The sequence below is a fragment of the Oncorhynchus kisutch genome, linkage group LG23 (genome assembly GCF_002021735.2).
Source record: "Oncorhynchus kisutch isolate 150728-3 linkage group LG23, Okis_V2, whole genome shotgun sequence".
In the NCBI taxonomy this organism is placed as follows: Eukaryota; Metazoa; Chordata; class Actinopteri; order Salmoniformes; family Salmonidae; genus Oncorhynchus; species Oncorhynchus kisutch.
In genome coordinates, this window is record NC_034196.2 from 380,678 (window position 1) to 391,002 (window position 10,325).

At 44.8% G+C, this 10,325-nt stretch overlaps 2 non-coding genes across 2 annotated transcripts; both read left to right on the top strand.

Annotated features, from left to right (window-relative positions):
• The first annotated feature begins 5,870 nt into the window (after positions 1-5,870).
• LOC116356688 (U2 spliceosomal RNA) lies at positions 5,871-6,052 on the top strand. The gene has a single exon (XR_004205114.1). It is a non-coding gene; the product is annotated as a U2 spliceosomal RNA (small nuclear RNA).
• A 594-nt stretch (positions 6,053-6,646) lies between these two features.
• LOC116356657 (U5 spliceosomal RNA) lies at positions 6,647-6,763 on the top strand. Its single transcript, XR_004205084.1, has one exon. It is a non-coding gene; the product is annotated as a U5 spliceosomal RNA (small nuclear RNA).
• The last annotated feature ends 3,562 nt before the right edge of the window (positions 6,764-10,325 follow it).

Genomic DNA, 10,325 nt, shown 5'->3' on the forward strand with positions numbered 1-10,325 from the left:
TCCGTCTCCTAAGTGGACTCTCAGTCAGGAAGAGTTCAGACTTGTCAGCCTTATCGCTGTAGGACAGGGGAACAAAGATAACTTTTCTACCTGCTCAAAAGTATGAAGTGCTTAGTAGTAAGTATGATGTTTCCAATTTGTTTGAATTGGGGCAAACCACCATGTAGTCTAGTGCACACAAACATGCATCTGACAAAATGTGTGCTGTCTACAACAACATGTGAAGTGCTGTACACCAAGGTGCTGTCAGTTATTTCCTGTATATAATCCTGTGCTACAGTTGGAAGAGTGTTCAAAAATATGTTCTTTACAGTGAATGTCTCAACGGCAGGCTTAACGGCAGGCTTAAAAAAGTATGCCAAATGATATGCCATCATTCTCTGATGTTTTTGAACTAGGGTTTTGTTTAGGTTCTTGAAGTTTTGTGCATCATATACAATATTTTTTAAATACTTTATGCTTTCCTTCAAATCTGATGGTCCAGAAATGTACAAGTGGACCAAAACACCATATCAATTGTGGATAGTGTTCAATGAAGTGATGCATTGGACGCAGTTGGAAATTTGGAAATACCTCCTGCAGTAGTTGTCTATGATTGGATATCTTTAAAGTCAAGTACTGAATCACTTCCTCTGTGACCACATGATACAACACTAGCTCCACAATGTCTTTCAAATCCATCAAAATCTCCCAAGCTCTCTCATCCTCTGGTACCTCAGAGCCAATTATTGCAGGAAGAAGTAATGTGAGATTTCCGTGGCCATTGCCTCCAGTCGTGTTTCTTTATACAAAGCTCTTAGGTATAGGCTGAGGTCGATCAACTTTGTCACTGTTCTCATAAGGAAACTTGACGGTAGCAAGTTTCAATTGTTCCAACGAAAAATACTTATTTCTAATCAATTGTTGTAGACACAGACACAACTCTACCGGAACAACACCTTCTAGGAAATCCACTTGTTGTATGAAAGTACTGTAGTTGCTGTGAAAAAACACAAGCACTTCACACCATTGTCCTCTGCACTTATACCAGATTCTGTCATTGCATAAATGAATAAGACTTTCCTTTGTTCTTATCTCGAAAGTCCTTGTAAGTTTGAATGTCCTCCTTCATTGCATGACAAAATCTGCAAATGTATTTTCCACTAAAGCTCTCTTTGAACCCTACAGTACCTTGACACTTTTGGAGAATGTGTTCAACATCGACACCTTTTGTATCCAGAATTTCTAAGTCATTCAACAGTGGCTCAAAAACCTTTGCCTATCCACAAGTCTTCAAGTCATGGGAATTGCATAGCAATACTTGCTTGGAATATTGGATAAAGTCCAGTGAACACAGCATATTTGGTTTTTCTTGATGTACCAAGTGGGTTGGCTACATCAGTATAGAGTTGAACAGCAACCTCACTAGAAAGCATTTCATTGTCTTTACAAAATGATCCATCACGATATGATGCATACTGATCACCTGGTTGTGCAGATGTCTTCATTGCTTGCTCTAAACATTATTTTTTTTACGTAGCTCTTGCAACATTGTGAGGATTGGGACATACATTTTGGAATGTTTTGCACCATCTATGGTGTACAATTGGCTTCACCACAGGGAAATTCCTATCATTTTATTTATTTACCTTTATTTAACCAGGTAGGCAAGTTGAGAACAAGTTCTCATTTACAATTGCGACCTGGCCAAGATAAAGCAAAGCAGTTCGACAGATAAAACGACACAGAGTTACACATGGAGTAAAAACAAACATACAGTCAATAATGCAGTATAAACAAGTCTATATACAATGTGAGCAAATGAGGTGAGAAGGGAGGTAAAGGCAAAAAAGGCCATGATGGCAAAGTAAATACAATATAGCAAGTAAAATACTGGAATGGTAGTTTTGCAATGGGAGAATGTGCAAAGTAGAAATAAAAAATAATGGGGTGCAAAGGAGCAAAATAAATAAATAAATTTAAAATTAAATACAGTTGGGAAAGAGGTAGTTGTTTGGGCTAAATTATAGGTGGGCTATGTACAGGTGCAGTAATCTGTGAGCTGCTCTGACAGTTGGTGCTTAAAGCTAGTGAGGGAGATAAGTGTTTCCAGTTTCAGAGATTTTTGTAGTTCGTTCCAGTCATTGGCAGCAGAGAACTGGAAGGAGAGGCGGCCAAAGAAAGAATTGGTTTTGGGGGTGACTAGAGAGATATACCTGCTGGAGCGTGTGCTACAGGTGGGAGATGCTATGGTGACCAGCGAGCTGAGATAAGGGGGGACTTTACCTAGCAGGGTCTTGTAGATGACATGGAGCCAGTGGGTTTGGGTATCATAATAAGTATTCCTTCTTTTTGCTGTTGACAAAGGTACATCTTTTGAAGTACAACTGTGAAGAATGTCATTGTCTACTATGCCATTCACAATTTCATTGATGACATCACATTACAATTTTGTTTCTCTAGAATTTGCAAGACTGTTTGTTTCATTAGTGGTTTAGACAGTAAGAGCAGTTGATCCAAGTTCACTAGCATTTCTTGTGTTGCACTTTGTGACACATGACAAAGGGATGGTAATTTTAACAGCAAGGAGGCCATGTTTTGCTGCAGCTGCTCTTTAAGAGAAGGTGTGCTTTCCCGCGCATTTGATTCATCATCCTTGGAGCTACCTGCAACATCTGTAATTTGGCTTTGTGAAAACCAAGCCACACTGCCCACCAGAAGCCAGCCGCACAAATGTGTTGGAGGAAACACCATGCACCTGGCGAACATGTCAGCATGCATTGCTCCTGGCCCGCCACAAGAGTTACTAGTGCGCGAAGGTACAAGGACATCCCTGCCAACCAAACCCTCCCCTCATGGGTCTGCCGGTCACGGCCAGCTACGACAGAGCCTGGACTCGAACCCAGAATCTCTAGTGGCACAGATAGCACTACGGTGCAGTGCCTTAGACCGCTGCATCCCTCAGGAGGCTGCATGGAAGATGGATTTTAACATAAAATTGTCAATGTTAACATTACACATGCATTGATCCTTCAGAGTTGGCTAGCTAGCTACCCGTTAGTCATGGTTGCTAAAGCTAGCCACAGAGTTTTCATAATGTTCCGCAACTAACATTATAATTATCATGTAATATATTACGCTTAGCATAGCTTTCCTTTAAGAAAAATAATTTACCATTCAGGTAATTCTGTATTTAGCTATGTCATGAAAGCCAGCAGCACTTCTCTTTAAATTAATTGGCTGACATGAACTGCTGACAAGTTAACCGACTTCATCTAACGTCAACGTTACCTACGTCATCAGAATCCGGAAATCTCTAAGTTAAATAATGAGACTACATTAGATTTCCGTGCTCTCAATTGGCTCCCTAATGCAATGTAGATTTAAATGTTATATACTTAATCGTACAAACCTTGGTATCAGGTTTCAGGTATGACCCAGGTGCAGACAGTATCGAAGAAACAAAATGTATTTCTAGTACAGGGGCAGGCAAATGACAGGTCAAGGCAGGCAGAGGTCAGTAATCCAGAGAGGATGTAAAAGGTCCAGAACGGCAGGCAGGTTCAGGGTCAGGACAGGCAGTGGTCAGTAATCCAGAGAGGATGTAAAAGGTCCAGAACGGCAGGTAGTCTCAGGGTCAGGACAGGCAGTGGTCATTAATCCAGAGAGGGTGCAAAAGGTCCAGAAAGGCAGGTAGTCTCAGGGTCAGGACAGGCAGTGGTCAGTAATCCAGAGAGGGTGCAAAAGGTCCAGAACGGCAGGTAGTCTCAGGTTCAGGACAGGCAGGGGTCAGTAATCCAGAGAGGATGTAAAAGGTCCAGAACGGCAGGTAGTCTCATGGTCAGGACAGGCAGTGGTCACTAATCCAGAGAGGGTGCAAAAGGTCCAGAACAGCAGGCAGTCTCAGAGTCAGGGCAGGCAGTGGTCAGTAATCCGTGCTTCTCCACCTGCATTGCTTGCTGTTTGGGGTTTTAGGCTGGGTTTCTGTACAGCACTTTGAGATATCAGCTGATGTACGAAGGGCTATATAAATAAATTTGATTTGATTTGATTAATCCAGTGAGGTGGGGCAAGGTATAGAACGGCAGGCAGGCTCAGGGAGGGCAGGCAGAATGGTCGAAACTGGAAAGGACTAGAAAACAGGAGCAGGAACAGACAGGAGCAGGGGAACAAACACTGGTAGGTTTCACAAAACAAAACAAACTGTCAACAGACAAACAGAGAACACAGGTATAAATACACAGGGGATAATGGGGAAGATGGGTGACAACTGGAGTGGGGTGGAGACAAGCACAAAGACAGGTGAAACAGATCAGGGTGTGACACTGGTGGGAAGTCAGCCACCTGTGTGTGAGGTAGACTACTGCACATGCACTTGGAGAAAATGTGGTACGATCACAGAGAAGACGTTGCCTTTGGCTGATGAGCGGGCTTCAGTTTAAAAGAATACATCTTTCCAGATGCCCGCCCAAAATGTCAAATTAACCAGCTTTTTTATGACATGCAGTTAACTCTTTAGAGGTTAGAGGTCACTTGAACATAAGCATTACTCTTAATTCAAGGCTTCATAAGCCACATTCTCTTTGAGACAGACAGACATCCACAGTGGCACTTTACACACAACTAATCTAATAATTACCAATGACCAATTAACACCATGTTGATCACTTTTAGGCCCAGGTGCAAGCTACATTTAATCAACACTAGACCACTTCCTTGATCAGATGCAAAACAGTTTTAAAACCTTAACCTAAATTGAATTGGACATCAGGAGCCCCAGGAATTGGACACCAGGCGCTCAAGGACCATGTCCTGGACATGTTGAACGTGTAATGTAATTACACCATAATTTTGGGAATCTAGGCCTCCTGACAACATTTTGAGTTGGCCTCCAGCCTCACCCTGTCACTGTTCCAATAGGGGCATTAACCAATTGGGGCATTACTACACTTGGCAATATGTATTAATGCCACTGTTAGGCTTTGAGCTACCTACATAATTCTGCCTACATCATGCCAGAGATGCATGTCTACCACCTATACACCATGCACACTGACAGAGTACAATGTTATAGAGGACCAGATTAGGGTCAGCACACAAGTCATTGCAGAGGACAGTACATCGGCATAATTTACTCTGTCTGATGGGAGACTACAGGGAGTACAAATTGTGTAAGGCATAAAAAAATGGACCTCACCAGCCATTTCCCACACCCTTTATCTGGCTTTATCCACATGATGTGGCTGGTGTGTGTTGTGAGAATGGGAAAGGGAAAGGAGAAGGGAAGCACTGGAAGTGATTTGGACTATGAGGAACCGGTGCTGAATATACCTCCAGGTAAGAGGGCAAAGAAGGTGGTGAGGAGGAGGTGTGGGAAGAAGGGGGGGGGGGCAGAACGGGGGGGTGGGGAGGTAGCGGGGCCCTCGTGGGCTCCGTCATCGTCATCCTTCAAACCCCTCGCTGAACTTGACCTCCCGGGCATGGCTCGAAGTTGGATGATGGAGGGGGAGCCGGACTTTTTATTTGGGGATGTAACGTCCCCGGTTCGGAGTCCGGAGGAGGGGGGGGCAATGGACTTGAGTGTGGGACTTGTACCGGGGACTGTTGCTGTGTTCAGGGGAGGAGGGACGGTGGGAGATGGGGGTGATGTAGGGGATTCACGAGTGGAGGTGGGGTCAAAGTTAGTCGGGATAGAGAAAGGGAGCACTGGGTGAGTTCTTGTCGTAATATAGGTGGTGGATATTGGTAGTTTGTAGGTTATTGGTTTTTGGGTTGTTAGATTTTGGTTATGGCTTACTAGGTTTGGAATGATTAGTTGTATTTTGTTGGAATTGGATATTTAAGTTGACGGAATTTTGGAAGTGTATCGTTTGGTTTTTGACTGTAAATAAATATATTTTGTAAAAAAAAAAAAAAAAAATCTGTTCTTATCAGTTTAATATCTGATACGTCCCCCATAGGGGGACTACATATTAAATGGATTTTTCGAACAGGGAGTCGGAAATGGGGCTTGCTCCGTCCGCTCCACGCATCGACCCGGTATTGCAGTACCTCCGGGAACGGTGCAACACTTTTCTCCCGTTGTCAAGGAAAAATACTCATTCACAAAGCTATGTAAACAGCTAGCTTAGCTTAGCTTAGCTTAGCTTAGCTTAGCTTAGCTAGCTAGCAGAAGAAGAGAAGGAAAGAAACATTCAAACTGAAAAAAGGGCGAAGCGCCTTTCAATGGGGTCCCCCGTTTCCCGCCATTTTACTTAAAAAAAAAAAAAAAAAAAAAAAAAAAAAAAATTGGGCCAGGATTGTGTGTGTGTGTGTGTGTGTGTGTGTGTGTGTGTGTGTCTCTCTCTGTGTGTGTGTGTGTGTGTGTGTGTGTGTGTGTCTCTCTCTCTGTGTGTGTGTGTGTGTGTCTCTCTGTCTGTGTCTCTCTCTCTCACTCTCTCTGTCTGTGTCTCTCTCTCTCTCTCTCTCTCTCTCTCTCTCTCTCTCTCTCTCTCTCTCTCTCTCTCTCTCTCTCTCTCTCTCTCTGTGTCTCTTGTGTCTCTGTGTCTGTGACCTTCTTTTCATCCACAGCCCTCAAACTTGGAAGAGTGGGTTCCGGGAGCACCCGCGGGGACCCGGCCTACAGTGCACAGAGTGTGTCTCGGGCCCCCGACCTCTGACTTCCATATGACTCTGGTTTCTCTTCATTACGCACAAGCCTTTCGCCTTTTACTAAAGACTTCCGTGGAGAGGAACACTTATGAGTTCAATGTATTTTTGGAGTGGCTTTGCTTCTTGCAGAGCCCGGTATCTTGTTTCAAGAGAAATTGACATAGATGAGCCAGGATAGTGACTTAAAGACGCATTAGCGACTTTTTACAAAAAACACCTGCCTGTCTGCCTGTCTGTCTGTCTGTCTGTCTGTCTGTCTGTCTGTCTGTCTGTCTGTCTGTCTGTCTGTCTGTCTGTCTGTCTGTCTGTCTGTCTGTCTGTCTGTCTGTCTGTCTGTCTGTCTGTCTGTCTGTCTGTCTGTCTGTCTGTCTGTCTGTCTGTCTGTCTGTCTGTCTGTCTGTCTGTCTGTCTGTCTGTCTGTCTGTCTGTCTGTCTGTCTGTCTGTCTGTCTGTCTGTCTGTCTGTCTGTCTGTCTGTCTGTCTGTCTGTCTGTCTGTCTGTCTGTCTGTCTGTCTGTCTGTCTGTAGCCGGGGAAACGGTGGGTGGCTGGGATTGGAGGAGCCGGCTCTTGCCAACCCACCCGCTGAGGTCTGCCGAGACCCCCGGGGGCCCGGCGGTTGCAGGGTTCCATTTGTGGGTTATCGCTTCTCGGCCTTTTGGCTCAGATCAAGCTTGGTACCGAGGTGCCCCAGAGCTCGCTGAGTCAAAAGGTCGGAGATAGGAGGGCGATAAAGAGAGAAAGACCATTTCAAAAATGGCGGGTAACGGGACGCTACCAGTGATTGGAATCACTAATACAGTGAGATTCAAGTGGAGCAACAAAGAGATCGAGCCATTGGGAAGGGAGGCCTTCGGAAGAATAGTGGTGATGAAGACATTAAAACTGGAGGTGAAAGACGTACTGTGCTATCAAGACAACCCGAGGGAAGGAGCCTATGAGGTGACTTTAAACACGGAGGCAAAGCATGAAGAGGTCATGAGGAAGGCAAAGGAGATGGAGAAGGTGATTCCTTTGTGCCATTATGAGGTGACCAGCCTGTCGAAAAATAATTTCAGGTTGGTCACAGTCAACATCTACAACCCACATGTGAAGGACGAGGACGTGAGGGCCTTTCTGGGGAGATTCCTGGATAACGTCTCCTCCTCAAGGCATGTAATAGATTCCTTGGGCTTTTGGAATGGGAGGAGATGTTTCCAGGCTCTCCTCAGAGAGGACCCGAGTGGAGTGGGTGGTTTTCTCCATCCTCCAGCAATGTTCTCCCTGGGGGCTGACAGGGGGACATTGTTTTATGCCCGTCAGCCTCCTTTCTGCAGGCGATGTATGGCCTATGGCCATACCCTGGCCTCGTGTAACACCAGAAGATGCAGGTTCTGTGGATCGGAAGAGCACGAGGCCGGGGACTGTGCCGAGCCAAAGAAATGCCACGGGTGTGGCTCGGCAACGCACCTGTGGCGGGACTGCCCGGCTCGGCGAAGGTCATACGCGTCTGCAGCTGGGGGGGGAGCGAGAGCGGAGGATGGAGGAAGAAAGGAGCATGAAGAAACGGGCGATGAAGGTGGAAGGACGGAACAGAAGGAGACGGAGGGAGGAGAAGAAAAAGAAGAGGAGAGAGCTGGGACGGAAGGAGAGGTGCAAGGGATGGAAGAAGAGGTGGCTGAGACAGAAGGAGAGGTGGTCGGGACTGAAGGAGAGGTGGTCGGGATGGAAGGAGAGGAGGTAGAAAGGTACAAGAACAAGAAGAAGAAGAAGAAGAAGGAGAAGGCGATGGGGGAGAGTGAGGAGACGGTGAGAGTGGAGAGATCAGAGGAGATAACAGCGGAGAGGAAGGAGGTTGGGGAGAAGGAACCGGAAGGAGAGGCGGAAGGGCGAAGGGGCGTGAAGAATTGGGGAGACAGTGAAGTGACGAGGGAAAGGGTGGAGGAGTTGAGAGGGATGGTGAGGGAGTTGGTAGAGAGGGAAATGGGAAAGGGAAAGGAGAAGACAGTAGGAGACAGTAAAATGACAAGGCATAAGAGGAGAAAGAACGATAGACAAGAAGAGAGACTGACTTAGACCTCACTAGCCACCCCGTTCCTAACCGTTCCATTTCCTAGTTTCAAAATTATGTGTATGGTGTGTCTTAGAAGTTGGGCCTACTAACTGTGATGTTCTGATGCACCAGTTAACCCTGCTGTGGAAAACAATTTTATGCTGTGCAACGAACAGGCAGATGCCACCGAACATGCCAAAATCAATTGTCGTTGGAGCACTGCTGTTAACACTGCCTGAAGGAGTACCTGGAAACCGTGAGCTCCCTCAAGATCACAATATTATAACACAGACAGATGACTGAGTATATTACTGTATAGACTGCTATATGAATTTGCTCAGTTTTAGTAGTGGAAGTAGAGCAAACCAGGGAGAAAAGTTCAAAGCCATGCTAACCCATTTAGCAGTTCATTATGCATTGCTTTGTAAATGTCTAATTACTTTTATAATTTAAATAGGCAAGTTAGTTAAGAACAAATTCTTATTTACAATGACGTCCTAACCCAGACAACGCTAGGCCAATTGTGCACCACCCTATGAGACTCCCAATCACAGCCGGATGTGATACAGCCTGGATTCAATACCAGGGACTGCTGTGACGCCAATGTTAACTTGATTTAAACACAAAAGTACAATGTTACAAATGCCAACTAAATATCACGTGTGGTTTGGTTTCTCAAATGATTGCCTCGCCAGGTTCACCAACTACTTCTCTGATAGAGTTCAGTATGTCAAATCGGAGGGCCTGTTGTCCGGACCTCTGGCAGTCTCAATGGGGGTGCCACTCCATAATGAGGTAGTAAGTAGAGGGTTATTTTAGATATTAAATTGTCCACATCAAGAACAAGATCAATAAACTGATTAAGAATGCCGATTCAGTTATTGGAGTTACTTATTGGCCTGACAGAGCAGGGAACCAGACAAAAACTGCATATCTGTATAGTTCTTCAAAAGACCATAGGAGTACTTCTAGCTATCGGCTTGTAATGCCAAAGTGCTCAACAGAAAGAGTTAGGAGGTCGTTTTACCTAATGCAATACCTTTTCTAATTTATTTAAATTACCCTTACTTTGAGGGGTACCCTACTTAGACTGGGTCCCTCCATGATTGTAAAATGTTGAAGGCGTATATTTGATTGTATAGTTGCTATATATTGATAGTAAGATATTATTATTAGGCTCCGACTTCTGCCCTACAAAGGCAAAACAAAAGGCATTTTTTGGACTTTATTATTTTTCTGTCTATACTGTAATTTCTGATAATCCATGATAAATTCTGATCAACTGGCTTGTTCTTGTGTCAGGAAACCATTACAACAGATCAAAGATGTTTTACCAAATTCATAGTTACTGCGTTTTGCCTTTGTAGGGCAGTCTTGCAATAGTCATATAGTGTTATTGGTTCCACTATTGCCTGCCGGGTCACATCCCTGTTGCCCTAAAGACTTGGACAGTAAACCTTCCCAGTCTAGTCCACTGATGCTGCCACTGATGCTGTCCCAGAGCAAACTTAGAACGACTGTTGTAGCCTATGTTTGACCTAGTCGTCAATAAAAACAGTGAGCTGTGGGGCAATGAATAATCTACACTCTCAAAAATAAGGATTTTATTTGATCTTAAAATGGTTCGATCTGGAACCTTTTTTTTTTATGAGGGTTCCCCTACAG